Source organism: Armigeres subalbatus, chromosome 1 (genome assembly GCF_024139115.2).
Source record: "Armigeres subalbatus isolate Guangzhou_Male chromosome 1, GZ_Asu_2, whole genome shotgun sequence".
Lineage (NCBI taxonomy): Eukaryota > Metazoa > Arthropoda > Insecta > Diptera > Culicidae > Armigeres > Armigeres subalbatus.
In genome coordinates, this window is record NC_085139.1 from 171,086,371 (window position 1) to 171,101,620 (window position 15,250).

Genomic DNA, 15,250 nt, shown 5'->3' on the forward strand with positions numbered 1-15,250 from the left:
ATTTGATAAGTATTATTTGTCTGGTTAATGTCGTGCAAGCAAGGGTGGACTACTAAATTGTTATCGTAATCGTATTCGGTAACAACACTATTTGCAAGGTTTTGGCTCATCAGTCTGGAGATTTTTAGAACAACCGTTTAAGATCTGTCCCATCGTTTTTGTTGCCTTCATCAGGGGAAAAATCATAGATGTGGTTCTACGTCTATCGTCTTTGACGAGGATATTGCCGTTTCAAATGTTGATAGATAGTTCATGTAATATGTCGCATAAATTGAAATATTCATAATATAAAATCGTATTGTTTTGCACTTTTGTGGATGGAGTTACCTCTAGCTATCTTTACAACAGCTCCCACGCATACATATACATATACCCGGGACCCGGGTCAGGGTGCCGAGAGTCCTCAACTGGATCTACATCTTGTGGTACAGCCCTACATATTTAAGAAAGCAGACGAGGGCTGATAGGCTAGCGGTATCGTCACCCAAGGCATTTCGTATATTCGTAGGTATTCCGTAGCAGGATCGAGGAAAGTTTTCGAGGAAAACTTTAGACATCGGCAAATCAAATATGCTCTGAAAGGTCTGCCGCCAAAATTATGTCAAAATCGAGTACCTCAATATAATTAATGCCTAAAGGAGAAACATAATTATATAATTGTGCAAAATTCCTCCCAAGACAATTGTGCAAAACTCTTCCCAAGACATAAATCAATCAGAAAAACTAGATGGATGTGTTTCCCTTGGTTGAAGACGCTTTGAAGTTCGTCTCCTAATCCCACAAAGTTCGAACTGGCCCCATACCCCGGGCGAAAAGGGTGTTGGCGGAAACCAAGTCTTCCGTCAACTTCAAGCTTTTCACGCAGCCTACGGTTAATCAACCTCTCGACGAACTTCGATACACAGCAGTTCAGCAAGATATGCCCCCAATCAGTGGTGTCACGCGAGGTGACACTGTTGTTTTAGTATCGGAATGACGCGGCTGAGTCGTAACGCGTAAGGGAAAGTTTGGCCGGTCCGGCGGGATTCGAAAGTTCTGCAGTGGCAAGGTCCTGGAGGCTATGAGTCTTTGAAAATCGACTGGGTAGCCATTTACCGATGCGAGTGATGCAAAATATTCCCGGGCGCGTTTTGTCCGACCACCAACGAAGGGCTTTGCGTCCTGACAGAAACTGGTCTGAGGGATCGATAGGCCAGCGGCGTCGAGAATGATTTTAAAAGACGAGGAGCGTTAGCGGGGTAGTTGGCAGTAACCTAAATTGGGAAATGATTGCTCCCATAGGGAGCATCCATAAATTACGTAACGCTAAGAGGGGGGAGGGGGAGTTGCCTAAAGTGTGACAATCCATGTGAAAATTTTAGATGCTTCATACAAAAAGTATGACATAGGGGGCTCAAGCAAAACCACTTGTTTCACAGTGAGTAACAACAACTCTGAGGTAGTCAGAAAAAGTGACGTTTCTGACGGTTTTAACGAGTATTACTCATCGAGATCGAAACATGGAAAACATGTACAAGGGCTGGCCAAAACACAGGATAGCAAATTTTGAGCAAAACTAGATTTGTTGTAACTTTGTCAATTATTATCCTATATGTTGATATTTTTATAACTGCGTAAACGACTAAAGTAGAATTGGCGCTTTGATGTTGCACGAAGAAGAAGAAGCAGAAAGATGATAACCAAAAAAATCTCCACGAGAAACCACACGAAGAATTTAACGTGGCTAAACCACTAACTGGGCTTGCCACCAAATATATGTATAATTACGACCCAAAAGTAGTTGGTCACAATGTTGACAGTTCAGGGAAGTCTGAACTGAACATTTAATATTGTTTCACGATATGTTCATGATGCCGATCGTGGTAATTAGATACCGGTGATGTTCTAGGTTGTTCAAAGGTTCAGAACCGTAAATTTGTGATAAAAGAATCAGGCCACAAATTCTACGATCCGTTGAGCGGTGGAAAAACCTTTGTGCAAATGTTTCTTATTGAGTGAAGCCAGTCGATTGAATAAAATTCTTGCGAGATCCAAGATTTTGGTTGGCGAAAACTGCAAGCCAAATGGCGACTAAACTTCTTCTGATGAAGAATCGGTACAGCACTTATTTGATACACACTTCCCTAGATGTGTCGATATAACATCTTCGGACGATCCTGATGTCTTTTCATGTAGCTATGGGTCTTGGGCTCTAGCACGTACAATCATAATTACTGAATCGATGCAATGGGCACTTAACAGTTTTGCTCCCTACAAATCTCCAGGGGAGGGTGGGATTTATACCGTTCTACTTCAGAGAGGTTTTTAGCATATCAAACATGTTTTGAAAAAACTTTTAGTATGCAGTTTTTCTACTGGGTATATTCGCATATCCTGGCAGCATGTCACTGTAAAGTTTATCCCAAAAGGAGGACGTGCTTCGTATGAAAGGCAAAGAGTTTTAGACCCATCAGTCTTACCTCTCTTGTTCTGAAGTGCTTAGAACGTATTATCGATCATTACATTCGTGACGACTGTTTGGCAAACGTGCCTCTTCATGTTAATCAACATGCTTACCAATCTGGAAAAAAACACTGTGACTCTTCTAGACAAGGTCGTCTACGACATTGAGAAAGCTTTCACTCAAAAGCTTTCTTAGATATTTAGGGTGCTTTCAACAACGTGTCTTTCGATGCAATATTGGAAGCCGCACGTTGTCATAGGCTACCTAATACAATAATCAAATGGATTCACCAGATGCTTAAAATCCGACATCTCTATTCGACATTACGTCAAGCAGCGATTAGGAAATTAAGCGTCTGCGGATGCCCTCAAGGGAGAGTATTATCTCCACTTTTGTGGAATCTCGTTGCAGATACGCTATTGAACCTATGAATGTGCCGACGACTATCTTACATTGACAGTGGGTTTGTGCATTACTACCTTATTCGACCTGATGTAAAACACGGAAGTGAGCAGCTGCATCAACCAATCCACCACATTATCCAGAAAATATGGGAGGATGAAGAACTGCCAGCAGGTTGGATGGCCTCATATGCCCAATCTATAAGAAAGGGCACAGACTAGAGTGTGTTACAGAGGGATCACCCTTCTGAACTCGGCGTACAAAATCCTGTTTAACAGACTGAGACCGCTTGAGGAGTCCTTCGTCGGCGAATACCAGGCAGGTTTTCGTGAGGGCCGATCAACGACGGATCAGATGTTTAGCCTGCGGATGATCTTTGATAAATTCCGGGAGTACAACTTGCAGACTCACCATCTGTTCATTGATTTCAAAGCAGCGTACGATTCAGTGAAAAGAAATGAGCTGTGGCAGATAATGTCCGAACATGGTTTTCCGACGAAACTGATTAGACTGATACGTGCAACGCTGGATGGCTCGAAATCAAGTATTCGGATTGCAGACGAAGTGTCAACCTCGTTTGTGACCTTAGACGGATTAAAGCAGGGATGCACTTTCGAATTTATTGTTTAACATTACACTCGAAAGCGCCATTAGGAGATCTGGCGTGTAGATCACACGGTCGCATATACTCCTAGGCTTTGCGGACGGTCGATGTCGGTTGGAATCGATCGCATCAGCATCAGCTTAACGCGATGAAATCGGACCTGGGACTTTGGACGTTCGGGGAAACTGGAGGAACATCGCCCAAAACCGACGATTATGGAGCTCTACAATACGCCATGAATAGGTGTATCGACGCTGTAGCCAACCAGGTATCCAGTTAGGTATGTAAAACTCTCTTCAGGTAGTTGAAAGCTGGTGTCGCCAATATGGCTTTTCGGATAATCCGAATAAAACATCTATTGTTCTTTTCACGGAAAAATGTAACCGTAATGGTATTCGTCCATTACATCTGGTTCTGGTTTTGGTTCTGAAATCAATGTAACTGTTAAGGTGAAGTATGTGGATCTAATCTTGGATTCAAAGCTTTCCTGGACTCCTAACATTGAGTTCAGAATCAAAAAGACGTGTATGGCTTTTGGCCAATGCCGACGAACCTTTGATAAAACTTGTGGTGTTAAACTCAAATATATCAAATGGATTTCCATAATAGTTTTACGACCAATTCTGGCTTATGGATGTCTTGTGTGGTGGAAAAAGGGAGAAGTGAGGACAATTCAGTCCAAGCAAGATTACCGGGCGCGAGTATTAGCCGTTTGGCAGCGCAGTATCATTACTTGACAGTTTACCGGTCGCTACTAAACGTGCTGCTATAACAGTAGCGCGACTGACAGGTGACCAAATTTGGTAGCGCGGTAAGAGCGCTGCTATTTGATAAACTGTCAACTGTCAAAAGTCACCGGTACGGAATACAGCAACCAAATTGAGAGCCGAAAATAGTGACCGTTACGGAAACGAGTGACGAAATTAAAATGACAGCGCTGTGCGGGTGATTAAAATGCTCGCTATCGATAATGATGCTTCGATAATGAGGCCATCTTCAAAGGATGTGCCTAATAGCAATGACTGGTGCGTTCTCTTCAACCCCCACGGCCGCTCTCGAAGTTCTCTTCGAAGTGGTCCCACTACACATACATTTCAAACAAGAAGCATTTTCTGGTACTTACCGATTATGGGTTTCTCGGTTTTATGAAAGAGAATCCGGTAAACCGCAGTTCTACCCACACTCCGTTATTACCGCTTAAAGTTTTCCTTGCTCCAAGTGATAACACATATGTTAGTAGCAGGGCCGGATTTATGGGGGGGTCGGGGGGCTGTGGCCCCGTGCCCCCACAAATTTTATGTACCAAAACCAACATTGTACATTTTGGGGCCCCCACATACCGTCGGCCCCGGGGCCCCCTTCCGGCTAAATCCGGCTCTGGTTAGTAGTTTTCCTTATGGAACATTTTCAACACAATTCCGCTCGTAGGATGAGTGAACATCTGGCTATTTGGACAGAAGTATGTCAGACAGCATTGTTTGTTACTAGAAATGGGCGTTCGATCCGGATCTCTAAAGTGAGTGAATGATTCGTGGATAATTTTTTAAAAGATCCGTTTCACCAGTTCAACAAATTATTTGACTATTTGTAAGGAAATAATAAAATAAAAAGTTCTTTGTAATCCATACGCTTGTAAACAAGGAAGGGTAAAGTTATTGTCAGTACTGTTCAAAAGTGTGAGACAGAATGACGAAGGTTTCACTTTTTTGCATTCTCCTTACGTTTTGTTCTAAGGATCGGATGCGGTTGAAAGATCCGAATCATTAGAATAAATGACCCAGATCTGATCCGTTCATCAAAGTGATTCGTTTTGCCCATCTCTATGTTACACTGACGGCTCCCTCCTCGATGGTAGAGCAGGTAACGCGTAGAAATAGTGTCTCTTTTCCGACACTTATCTTTAGCCGATCTGTTTGCATGGGTCAAGTTGTGTTCCATGGGGATTCGTACTATGAATTTAAATGAATGTAAATAAGAGTGCCTATCCCCCAATCAATGCCATTTCCTCCAGTGCCGATTGCACATACACCTGTTAGGGTCTATTGTTTTGGACTTTGTTCTTATGTTAAGGACAATCCCCCCGTAATCCAAATTCAAATCTACTCGCGTTTTCAAGGACACTCCACTCAATACGAAAGTAGCGCACAACTGCCATTTTTATTATTCCACGCATGCTATTGGATTAATAAAAATGATAGTGCACAGCATTGCTTCTCTAAAGAATGATCGTACTTTCCGAGGAATTTCGAAACTAAAATGTCCTGCGTACTATTAAAACCGGGTTTATTTTTATTTTTTATTGCTTTTATTTTCCGCTGGTCCATTTCCTCCCGAAGACAACCGCTGATGCCAGGAGTACGAAACAAATTTGAGCCCTACATATCGTACCCATCAACACATGCGTTGAGACCTACGGCTTTATTCCCTTTCCGAGGGAATGCGTGACCAGGCATATTTCGTCTTAGAAAACGCTAACGGCGCGGCTGGGAAAACCCAGGCTTTTACAAGTTTAAATTTCAAAGGGTAGTTTTTTTTCGCGGAACGGAATTTTTTAGGGCAATAATGATTAAAACAATTCCACGCACCAAGGGCAAAAATGGTTTGTTAGCAAATATCTAACAGCTAAATACGGACATCTAATAACATTACTCGCTTCTCATACTGTCAGACTGACAATTCACTTCTAGCATTCATATAACATAGATCACCTAAAATACTCGTTATCGTTCCCCACCTATTTGTAAGAACGTGGCCGTGATAGTTGTTGAATAATAAAATACACAAATGCATTAGAATTTGCAACGTGGAACTGGTAAATTTATCTAGTCAGCCGATCATATGATTCAGTGTGCGGTTTCATCATTTATAACTTTGAAAACACGCTTTTCCAGCCTATTTGTCCCATTGTACCCTTCCGAACAGCACAAGTTGGACAAAAATAGTTGCAGCAACTTCTTACTTGATACTTGATGGGCTACAGGTCTTCGATGAACCTACGCCGAATGGAGTATCCTTCTCCACTGGCCTGGGCCAATCGCTTCCAGTCGCCCTGAACATTGAGCGCCCTCAGGTCTTCTTTTCAACTGGAAAAAGCCATCGTGTACGCGGCCTTCCACGAAGTCTGCGGCCTCTTCCGGGTTCTCTACTTAATATTATCTTCGAATGACGTTCTTCCGGCATACGAACAACGTGACCAGCCCACCGTAGTCTGCCGTGTTGTATAAGCTGAATAAAATCCAGCCCTTTATACAGCTGGTACAATTCGTGATTCATGCGGCGCCGCCAGATACCGGTCTCCTGTTTACCGCCGAGTATTGTCCGCAGCACTCTACGCCCAAACACTCCGAAAGCTCTCCGATCAGTCTCCTTTAACGTCTATGTTTCATGGCCGTATAAAGCCACCGGAAGAATAAGAGTAGTATACCATTGATCGTGAGTCCAATCCTCGCTGTCTCCCTCTTAAAAGGCACAAAACCCTCTTCCATGGCAGGGCGATCAATCCCGATAATATCGATATCGTCCGCAAATCCCAGGAGCATATGCGATTTTGTGATAATGGTACCGCTTCTTTGCACCCCATCTCTCCTAATCGCTCCCTCGAGCGCTATATTGAACAGTGCAACAGTGCATCACTCTGCTTTAATCCATCTAAGGGAACAAATGACGTCGATATTTCCTCCGCAACCTTTACACTTGATTTCGATCCGTCCAACGTTATACGAATCAGCCGTATCAGTTTCGCCGGAAAACCATGTTCAAGCATAATTTGCCATAATTCATTCCGTTTCACTGAATCGTACGCCGCCTTGAAATCAATAAACAGATGATGTGTCTGCAAGTTGTACTCCCGAAATTTATCAAGGATTTCTCTCAGGGTAAACATTTGATCCGTCGTTGATCGGCCCTCACGAAAACCTGCTTGGTATTCGCCGACGAAGGACTCAATCTGTTGAACAGAATACGGGACATAATTTTGTACGCCGAATTAAGGAGGGTTATTCCTCGGTAATTGGCGCACTCCAGTCTGTGCCCTTTCTCAAAGAGAGGGCAAATGAGGCCGTCCAACCAGCTAGCAGGCATTTCCCATATTTTCGACATAATATGGTGCAGAGCTTCATAAAGCTGCTCACTGCCATGTTTGAGAAGTTCAGCCGGGAGCTGGTCCTTCCCCACAGCCTTATTATTTTTCAGCTCTTTAACAGCTTTTTTAACCTCATCTAGTGTAGACGACTCCACAGCTTATCCATCGTCGCTAATATTTATTCTGCTCACCGATGCACCATCACTTCCACTATTCAACAAAGTCTCGAAGTCGATCCTTCCACCTGGCAGCCACTTCGGTTTTATCTGTCAGCAAATTCCCTGGTTTATCGTTGCACATGACGTGGGTTCGTTTTCCGGCTGCTCTTGCTTCCTTGTAACGATCTCTATTCGATCGGGTACCCGATACCAACATCCGGCTTCTGACAACGTTCTTCTCGTCTGTCACTCTCTGACACTCCACATCGAACCAACCCGTCCTGGGTCGCCTCTGTGCAGTGCCTACCACTTCTCGTGCTATTGTGCTCACCGCTCCATGGATCGACTGCCATAGATCGTTGATGTTGTCGCTAACGTTGATCGCATTTATCCGTTCGTCGAGCCTCTGGCGGTACTCAGCCGATACTCCTTCCGCCGTCAATCACTACATATTGTAACACATCGTTCGCTGTGATTTTTCGTTCGGTACAGTTGACAACCATGATCGAATTTTACTGACAACGAAGTAGTGATCAGAGTCAATGTTCAGACCTCTGAATGTCCGCACATCGGTAACATCCGAGAAACGGCGCTCATTCACCAGAAAATGGTATATTTGGTTGCAAGTTTCACCATTTGGGTGTCTCCAGGTGTGCTTACAAACATTCTTTCGTGTAAAATAGGTGCTACTGATGGCCATCCCGCAGCGAAATTCACTAGCGGTAAGCCGTTGTCATTGGTAGCAGAGTGAAGGCTCTCCCTACCGATAATAAAACGGAAATAGTCCTCTCTATCGACCTGAGCGTTAGCGTCTCCGATAACAATTTTCACGTCATGCTTTGGGCACTCTCCATAGGCTTTATCAAGATATTCATAGAACGTGTCCTTCACGTCGTCGGATTTATCGTTTGTCGGTGCGCAAACGTTGATTAGGCTGTAATTGAAGAATTTGGCCCGTATCCTCAACACACACATTCGTTCGCTAATGGGTTTACACCGCATCACTCGCTTTATATGCTTGCCCATCACTACGGAACAAACTCCATGCTCTGCTTTTCCGCCGCCGCTGTGATAGATGTTATATTTGAATGCAGTGTTGGTCTTAAGGTCCACGGTTCGGAATTCACGTTCTCCGGATCTAGGCCATCGGACTTCTTGAATAGCGGCCATGTTAACTACAACCTTCAGCAGTTCACGAGCCAGAAGGCTCACTCGTCCAGGTTCATTTAGGGTCCTGACCAAGGAATGTAAAATAACAACATTGCCAATGTCAACAACATTATCCTCTCTTGTAAATGTTGGGACAAACTCAACTCGCAATAGGCGTTTGTCCCAAACTGCAACAGAATAGGACAATGATCGCCTGCCGCTCATTTTGAGAAGTAGTCGGTTTCCGATGATGTTTTTGGTTCAATCAGTATCAGTTATCATAGCTTAGACAAAACTTAACCATCTGTACACATGATTTGTGTTTTACTTCTGATATATAAAAGTTATTGCAGATTGAAAAGTTCATAACAATTACCTCTCCATGTTTGTTGCAAATAAAATGGAACGCAACAATGTCTTTATCATCTGCAGATGAGGACAAAGAGTTATCGCTATTCTCTTTTGTCGCTTGTTTTTCGCATTTTTCAGCAACAATTACATTCCTTGGTCCTGACATTCCAGGTACCGAGTTTCCAATCATAGTCCTTATTTCGTTGCCGGGTCGGTTTCCAAAAATAAGGTTCTCTTTTTCTTCTATCTCCATTTTTCGTGGTATTTGAGAGGCTTCAGTAAGCTACCTTATCGGGGTCACGTTACCTACATCGCGCTGATGGGACTGCCACCTTAGGAGCTGACGCGATACAGCATTTCATCTCTCAGCTGCTGGGTACCAGGCAGACGCTGTTTGAGCCGCACCTCCTGGTGAACAGACGCTCGAGGTGTACCTCCTCACTCTAGCTGATGTCAGAAGGACAACAGTGCCCAGACTGCACTACACAACCCTTAGCTGGCGGTCTTTTGTCATCGGACGACCTGTGGAAGCGTGGGATAGGAACTTGTTGGGCGCTATGTTGGGCGCTCCTTTGGCAAGGATTACTTTTACACAACTTATTCAAATGAAAGCCTAGACTTGAAATTGTGTTATTGAATCATAATTATGTTCATAAATAGTGTATGTTTGCTAAAAAAAGCAAATATTGTTGAGGGTGCCAACAACTGTCGCACCCTGCCGATGCCGTATTCTACCCTATATAGACTCATTCAAAATTTATTAAAAATCAGGGTTCGTACTTTTCATTTCGGTGAGACGAAAACAAGCGATTTTCGAACCGAGGGAGAATCTTTTTTCTAGGTCTGTGGCGATAAACATCTTTCAGTCGCTACTTTTTTCTCTAGAAAAAGCCTGAAAGATAAACGAAAATCGTGCCTCTTAATGAAATTTCTTTTTCGTTTCATCATTCTTACGCCTCACTCATTTTTCACGAAAATTTTCAGTGTGCATTTATAAAAATTGTATGACCGCAACGGGATTCGAACCTAGAACACCAACAAAAATGGCACTGGGTTGCGCTCACTCTAGCCACACCACTACATCGATTGCTTATTATGGATAGGTTGTAAGTTCCATAAAAGCTACTGTTGTTTGAATTGGTGAAAGGATGAAAGAAGTGAGAAAACGAGCAAATTAACTTTTCGCGGCACTGACAGTGAGGGAGAAATTGTTACCTCTCATCAGCCCTTTTTGCTTTCCCGCAAAATGCTTTCTCGGTGAAAATCTGCGTGAGTGAACATCCTCTGCTCGTGAGAATGAGGGAGCATTACGTTCCCTGTTAAAAATTGATTATAACTTCAGATGTCTCGTAAACAATGATGATATAAAATCCAATCACTCTCAGGCACATTATAAAAGTCTATATGGATATGAAGGGTCAAACTGACGAACAGCCATTCAAACACGAAGAACATAACTGACTCATTACTTCTAAGTTAGCTAAAAAATTGAGGTTTCTGCTTCAAATAATGAAAAAACGTTCATCCTCTGTTAAAACCAAAGATTTTTTAGTAAATTTTAAAAATTATTCCATACTAGTCGACCCGGCAGACGTTGTCCTGCATAGTAGGCGAAAATGAGCGTTGTGAGCTGCCCATGCGAAATTTCCATACGAATCTAAAATTAAATTTTTCTCGATTTTCCCAACTTTATTAATAATTTTCGCACGAGGAAATATCATATAAACCCGTCGGAAACTATAACGGATGTTACTGATGAAGGAATGAATAAAATCCATCCAGCCGTTTTTGAGTTATGTGGATACGAACACAGACCATTTCATTTTTATTATATTAGGCTACCAAACTAAAAAAATGTTTCTTAGAATATATATAATGTGTACCTTTAAAGTCGATTTTAAACAAAGTTTCAAGTTCCAATAAATTGTTTCTACATAATCCTCAACATTAGCTGTCTTCTCAGTGTATTTACATCTATTTTATCTACATTTTCAAACGTTTTATACCTGTACTGAAAACAGAATGAAAAATAATGTTGGAGTGAATTAAAGTAACTATAAAACACAAATTGCATGTCTTTGACATTTTCAATACATTCGTGCAATCCTATGTGATGCACTCAATGTGACGGGTGATTGTATGAACAGTGAAAAACGCTTCCATTATGTTCATTTTCTTCTGGTAAACGCCGCAACTAAGATCTTTGAAGGATTTATCTTTAAACCTACTTTTCTGCGTAATGTAATACAAATTCGATCAATTCGCATTCGGTTAGACAAAACACAATTATACTTGCTTCATTACCGATAAAATTATTCCGAAGCCTCGTGCCTTCAGTTTGAGAAAAATCATCAACAAGAAGGACAACAACAATAGAAGTAGGTAATTGCACCCTACTGCTTGGGGACATACACTAATTGATGAGCTTCCATGGATTGTTGATATTTTTCTTTTCGATAAATTTTCTCCATTTCATGTCCGCAAGCAGCGAGGACTCATATCACCATGGCATTTTTTTGAATTGAATTGTGAGATGTGTAACCGAATGCTGCTAAAGTGCAAAAATCTTTTCTAGTCTGTAACTATTTTACTTGTTGGCATTGCATCCCACATTGAATCATTGCACGAATTTCACATTCATATGCAAAAGCCAAGGACGACACAATTATGTCCTTAGGAAAGTTTTTACTGCGATTTGGTAAGTTCTTTCACAGACTTATAATAAAAATCTGACATTCGCTGGATGGTGGTACACCGAAAAACTGAGCGTTTTGAATGAGCGCTGCAATCATTACCGAGACAAAACGCCCTAGTGAGACCAACCTACTATGTATGTACTACGAGTCTCCACACACTGCCCATACCAAAATGATGATTCGCCGACGCTTGGTGTGTTGTTTCCAAAAATATGCCAGCTAAAATGCGTTTTGCCTCACCACTTTTTGAAATCTGAATATTATCAATGTGATTTTCTACTGTTTTAGGTTGGCATTAGATAGATATATTGTTTAATTGTTGGGGTGAAAATACCCATGGAAATCGTTACAGCTAAGACTGGGAAGCAGTATTTGCTCCCCCTGTAGAAAAAGGCTAAAAGAGATCGTGATGAACTTATACTCACAAAATAAAAAATCAGAAGGGTTGTGTACAAGACACGACCGCTCGACGCAAACTACGTAAATCCTCTTAGTGCAATGAGAATCGTAATATCATATGAACATTAGGTTGTATACATGACACAATAGCGAACAAACATTTTTCTCAATCACCCCCGACGACCATACAGATGTTACTTGGACCGCTACCGGCGCAGCCATCGTCTCAAGTCAATTCAAAAAGCTGCTCGCGTTTGCGCGTTTGCGGTTTTGCTTGAAATCATCGTGCGGTTGTCATCAGCATCGGCAGCGTTCAATAGAATTTGTTTAAATTTTTTAGTGGAACAGGTTTGTCGACAGCGAGTTAAAATGAAGAGAAAATTGCATTTCCACAATTCCGCTGTCACCGACGACAGCCACTCAATGATTTTCCGCTTATTCGCTACATACATCATCTTTGTGAATAATGTGGCTTTTTCAGTCTGAGGATAATCAAAAAGGCTAGATTTTGAAATTACCCGACGTTTCGGCCGAATGTATTTGGCCTTTTTCAAGGGAAATTACTGGAAACATGTGTATGACATGAGCCAAAAGGTGCGTGCGTTACACCAATCTGATGTCCGTGTTGGGGATCCATGAACGGAGTTGGTTAGTTTTGAATCTTTTACCAGACGTGAATGAACTAAAATTTTCAATAGTTTTACGTTGATAATCAATAGTTTTAAAACAATTAACGAATTGGTGGAAAGTTTCCGAATCAATTGATAATAAAATCTCGAAAATTTATCGAAAGATAAAGTCGCTATTAACTTTTGAAATCTTACATGATTTCGTGACGGTCCCCGATTTGGAAATTTTCATTTGGCGCCCTGTATCCGAGGCTGCCCCTTAGACGTAGTTTACGTCAAAATGATGGCAAATTAATTCTTTTGTGTAAAATGGTGATTCTGAAAAATCATAATCTTGATAGAAAATTTGCATATATATTTGCAGCACCTACGATGCGCGCCTGTAATTGTGCTGGTGGAATAACAAAACCGAATAAGAATCTTGAAAGAATTTCACTGCCACTGAAACCATCTCCCTCCGATGCGCGCTCGTGATTCTGCTGCGGACGGCAGGCAGCTTCATGGCGTCGCCAAGCGGTTAATTTTCAATTTGAATAAAATTCGCCTCGCCTCAATCTTTCGATTAATTCCCAATATGTAATTCATATTTAGAATCACTAAGAGCTGTCGACGACGACCACACGATCCACGACACGGGCTGGAATAATATTCGCTCTGTCGATCATGGGACCGGGGGAAAGCAGTTTTTTTATAATGAATACAGATAGCTCATTAGTCCCGCCTCTTTGTTGTCCGGTATGATTGCAAATACTGTGTAACCGAAACGCTTACCAAAGGGGCGTGGCTACAGGTTTAACTTGATTGATTACAAGAAAGCAGCTCTTCCGCGCGTGCGAGCCATTTCGTTCGAGATGTCGCGAAAAGCAGATCGCGGTCCCACCATCGGCATCGGCAGAGCTTTTAAATTAAATTTTCGTGTCTGAACTACTAACGATTGGCTACCATCAGTGAAAGTAGCTATTAAGTCACAATTTGAGGCGAGATGAATTTTAATCAACGTAAAACTTAATTGCTAGGTGATAGCAGATTGTTTTACTTCGGTAGCAGAATCACGAGCGTGCGCAAGAGAAAGAAGCTTCCGAAAGTAATTCGCGTGGACACCAGTAGCAGTAAAGTGAAATTTCCCCACAAGATTATAATTTTAGCAGGTAGTCTGCTACTTGTTTCAGGTTTTATTTCCATCCATGCGAGTACATTTTTGCAGCTTCTTCTGACGCGCACTCGTGATTTAACTACCGACGGCAACATTCTGCTGTCGCCAAGCGACTATAATTTGCACTTTAGAAAAATAAATCGTCTCGGCTTAACATTCGCTTCCACAAAATTGTAATCTTTCGATTGATTGTTAATAATCCGCCTTCCCAATCACAAACTGCAACAAAACCAAATAATAAGCTTGAGAAAAATTTCAATTGGCTGGCACTGATGCCATTCATACGAATTCATATTTGTAGCATCTCCCCCCGGGGCGCACTCGTGATTCTGCTACGGACGGCAACATTATGGCGTCACCAAGTGGTTAATTTGCACTTTGAATAATATTCGCCTTGTCTCTTTCTTTGTATAGAATGGTGGTCCTGAGAAGAACCGATTATTTCGCTCAGCAACTCCGCCGATGCTGGGACAGCTCTCCGCGACATTTCAAACGAAATGCCACGCGCGCGGGGGAAAGCAGCTTTCTTATAATCAATAAAGATGGCCCATGGCCATGGCCCGTCAAACACCACCCAAGGGGCGTGGCTACAGGTTCAACTTGATTGATTACAAGAAAGCAGCTCTTCCGCACGCGCGAGCCATTTCGTTCGAGATGTCGCGGAGACCAGACCATGGTACCACCTTCGGCATCGGCGGAGCTCCTACCGGAAATCTTATTCTCACCGATGGTGTGGGTCGTGCGGTCGTCGTCATCAACATCAGCGCTCAAATTAAATTATTTTGTCTGAAGTACTAACGATCGGCTACCATCAATGAAAGTGGCTCTTAGGAAGCGTCCACAAATTACGTAACGCTTAGAGGGGGGAGCGGGGTTTGGCGAAGTGTGACGACCCATACATAACTTTCAGATGCTTCATACAAAAAGTGTGACATAGGGGGAAGGGGGGTTGAAAATGCCCAATTTTTGCGTTACGTAATCAATGGATCTTCCCTTAAGATGACTCGGGAAGGTACTACACACCGTGTTATTTTTCCTATCTTTTGTCTCTTTCTAACATTGTCACCTCGTAATTTTGGAGTGGCGTATTTCGGTTTTCAGTTGTTTGGTGTAACTGTAAATGTATCAGCATGTAGATTGCGAGTAAGCACGCGCCGGTGATACTTTTTCAAAATCATATTTGTT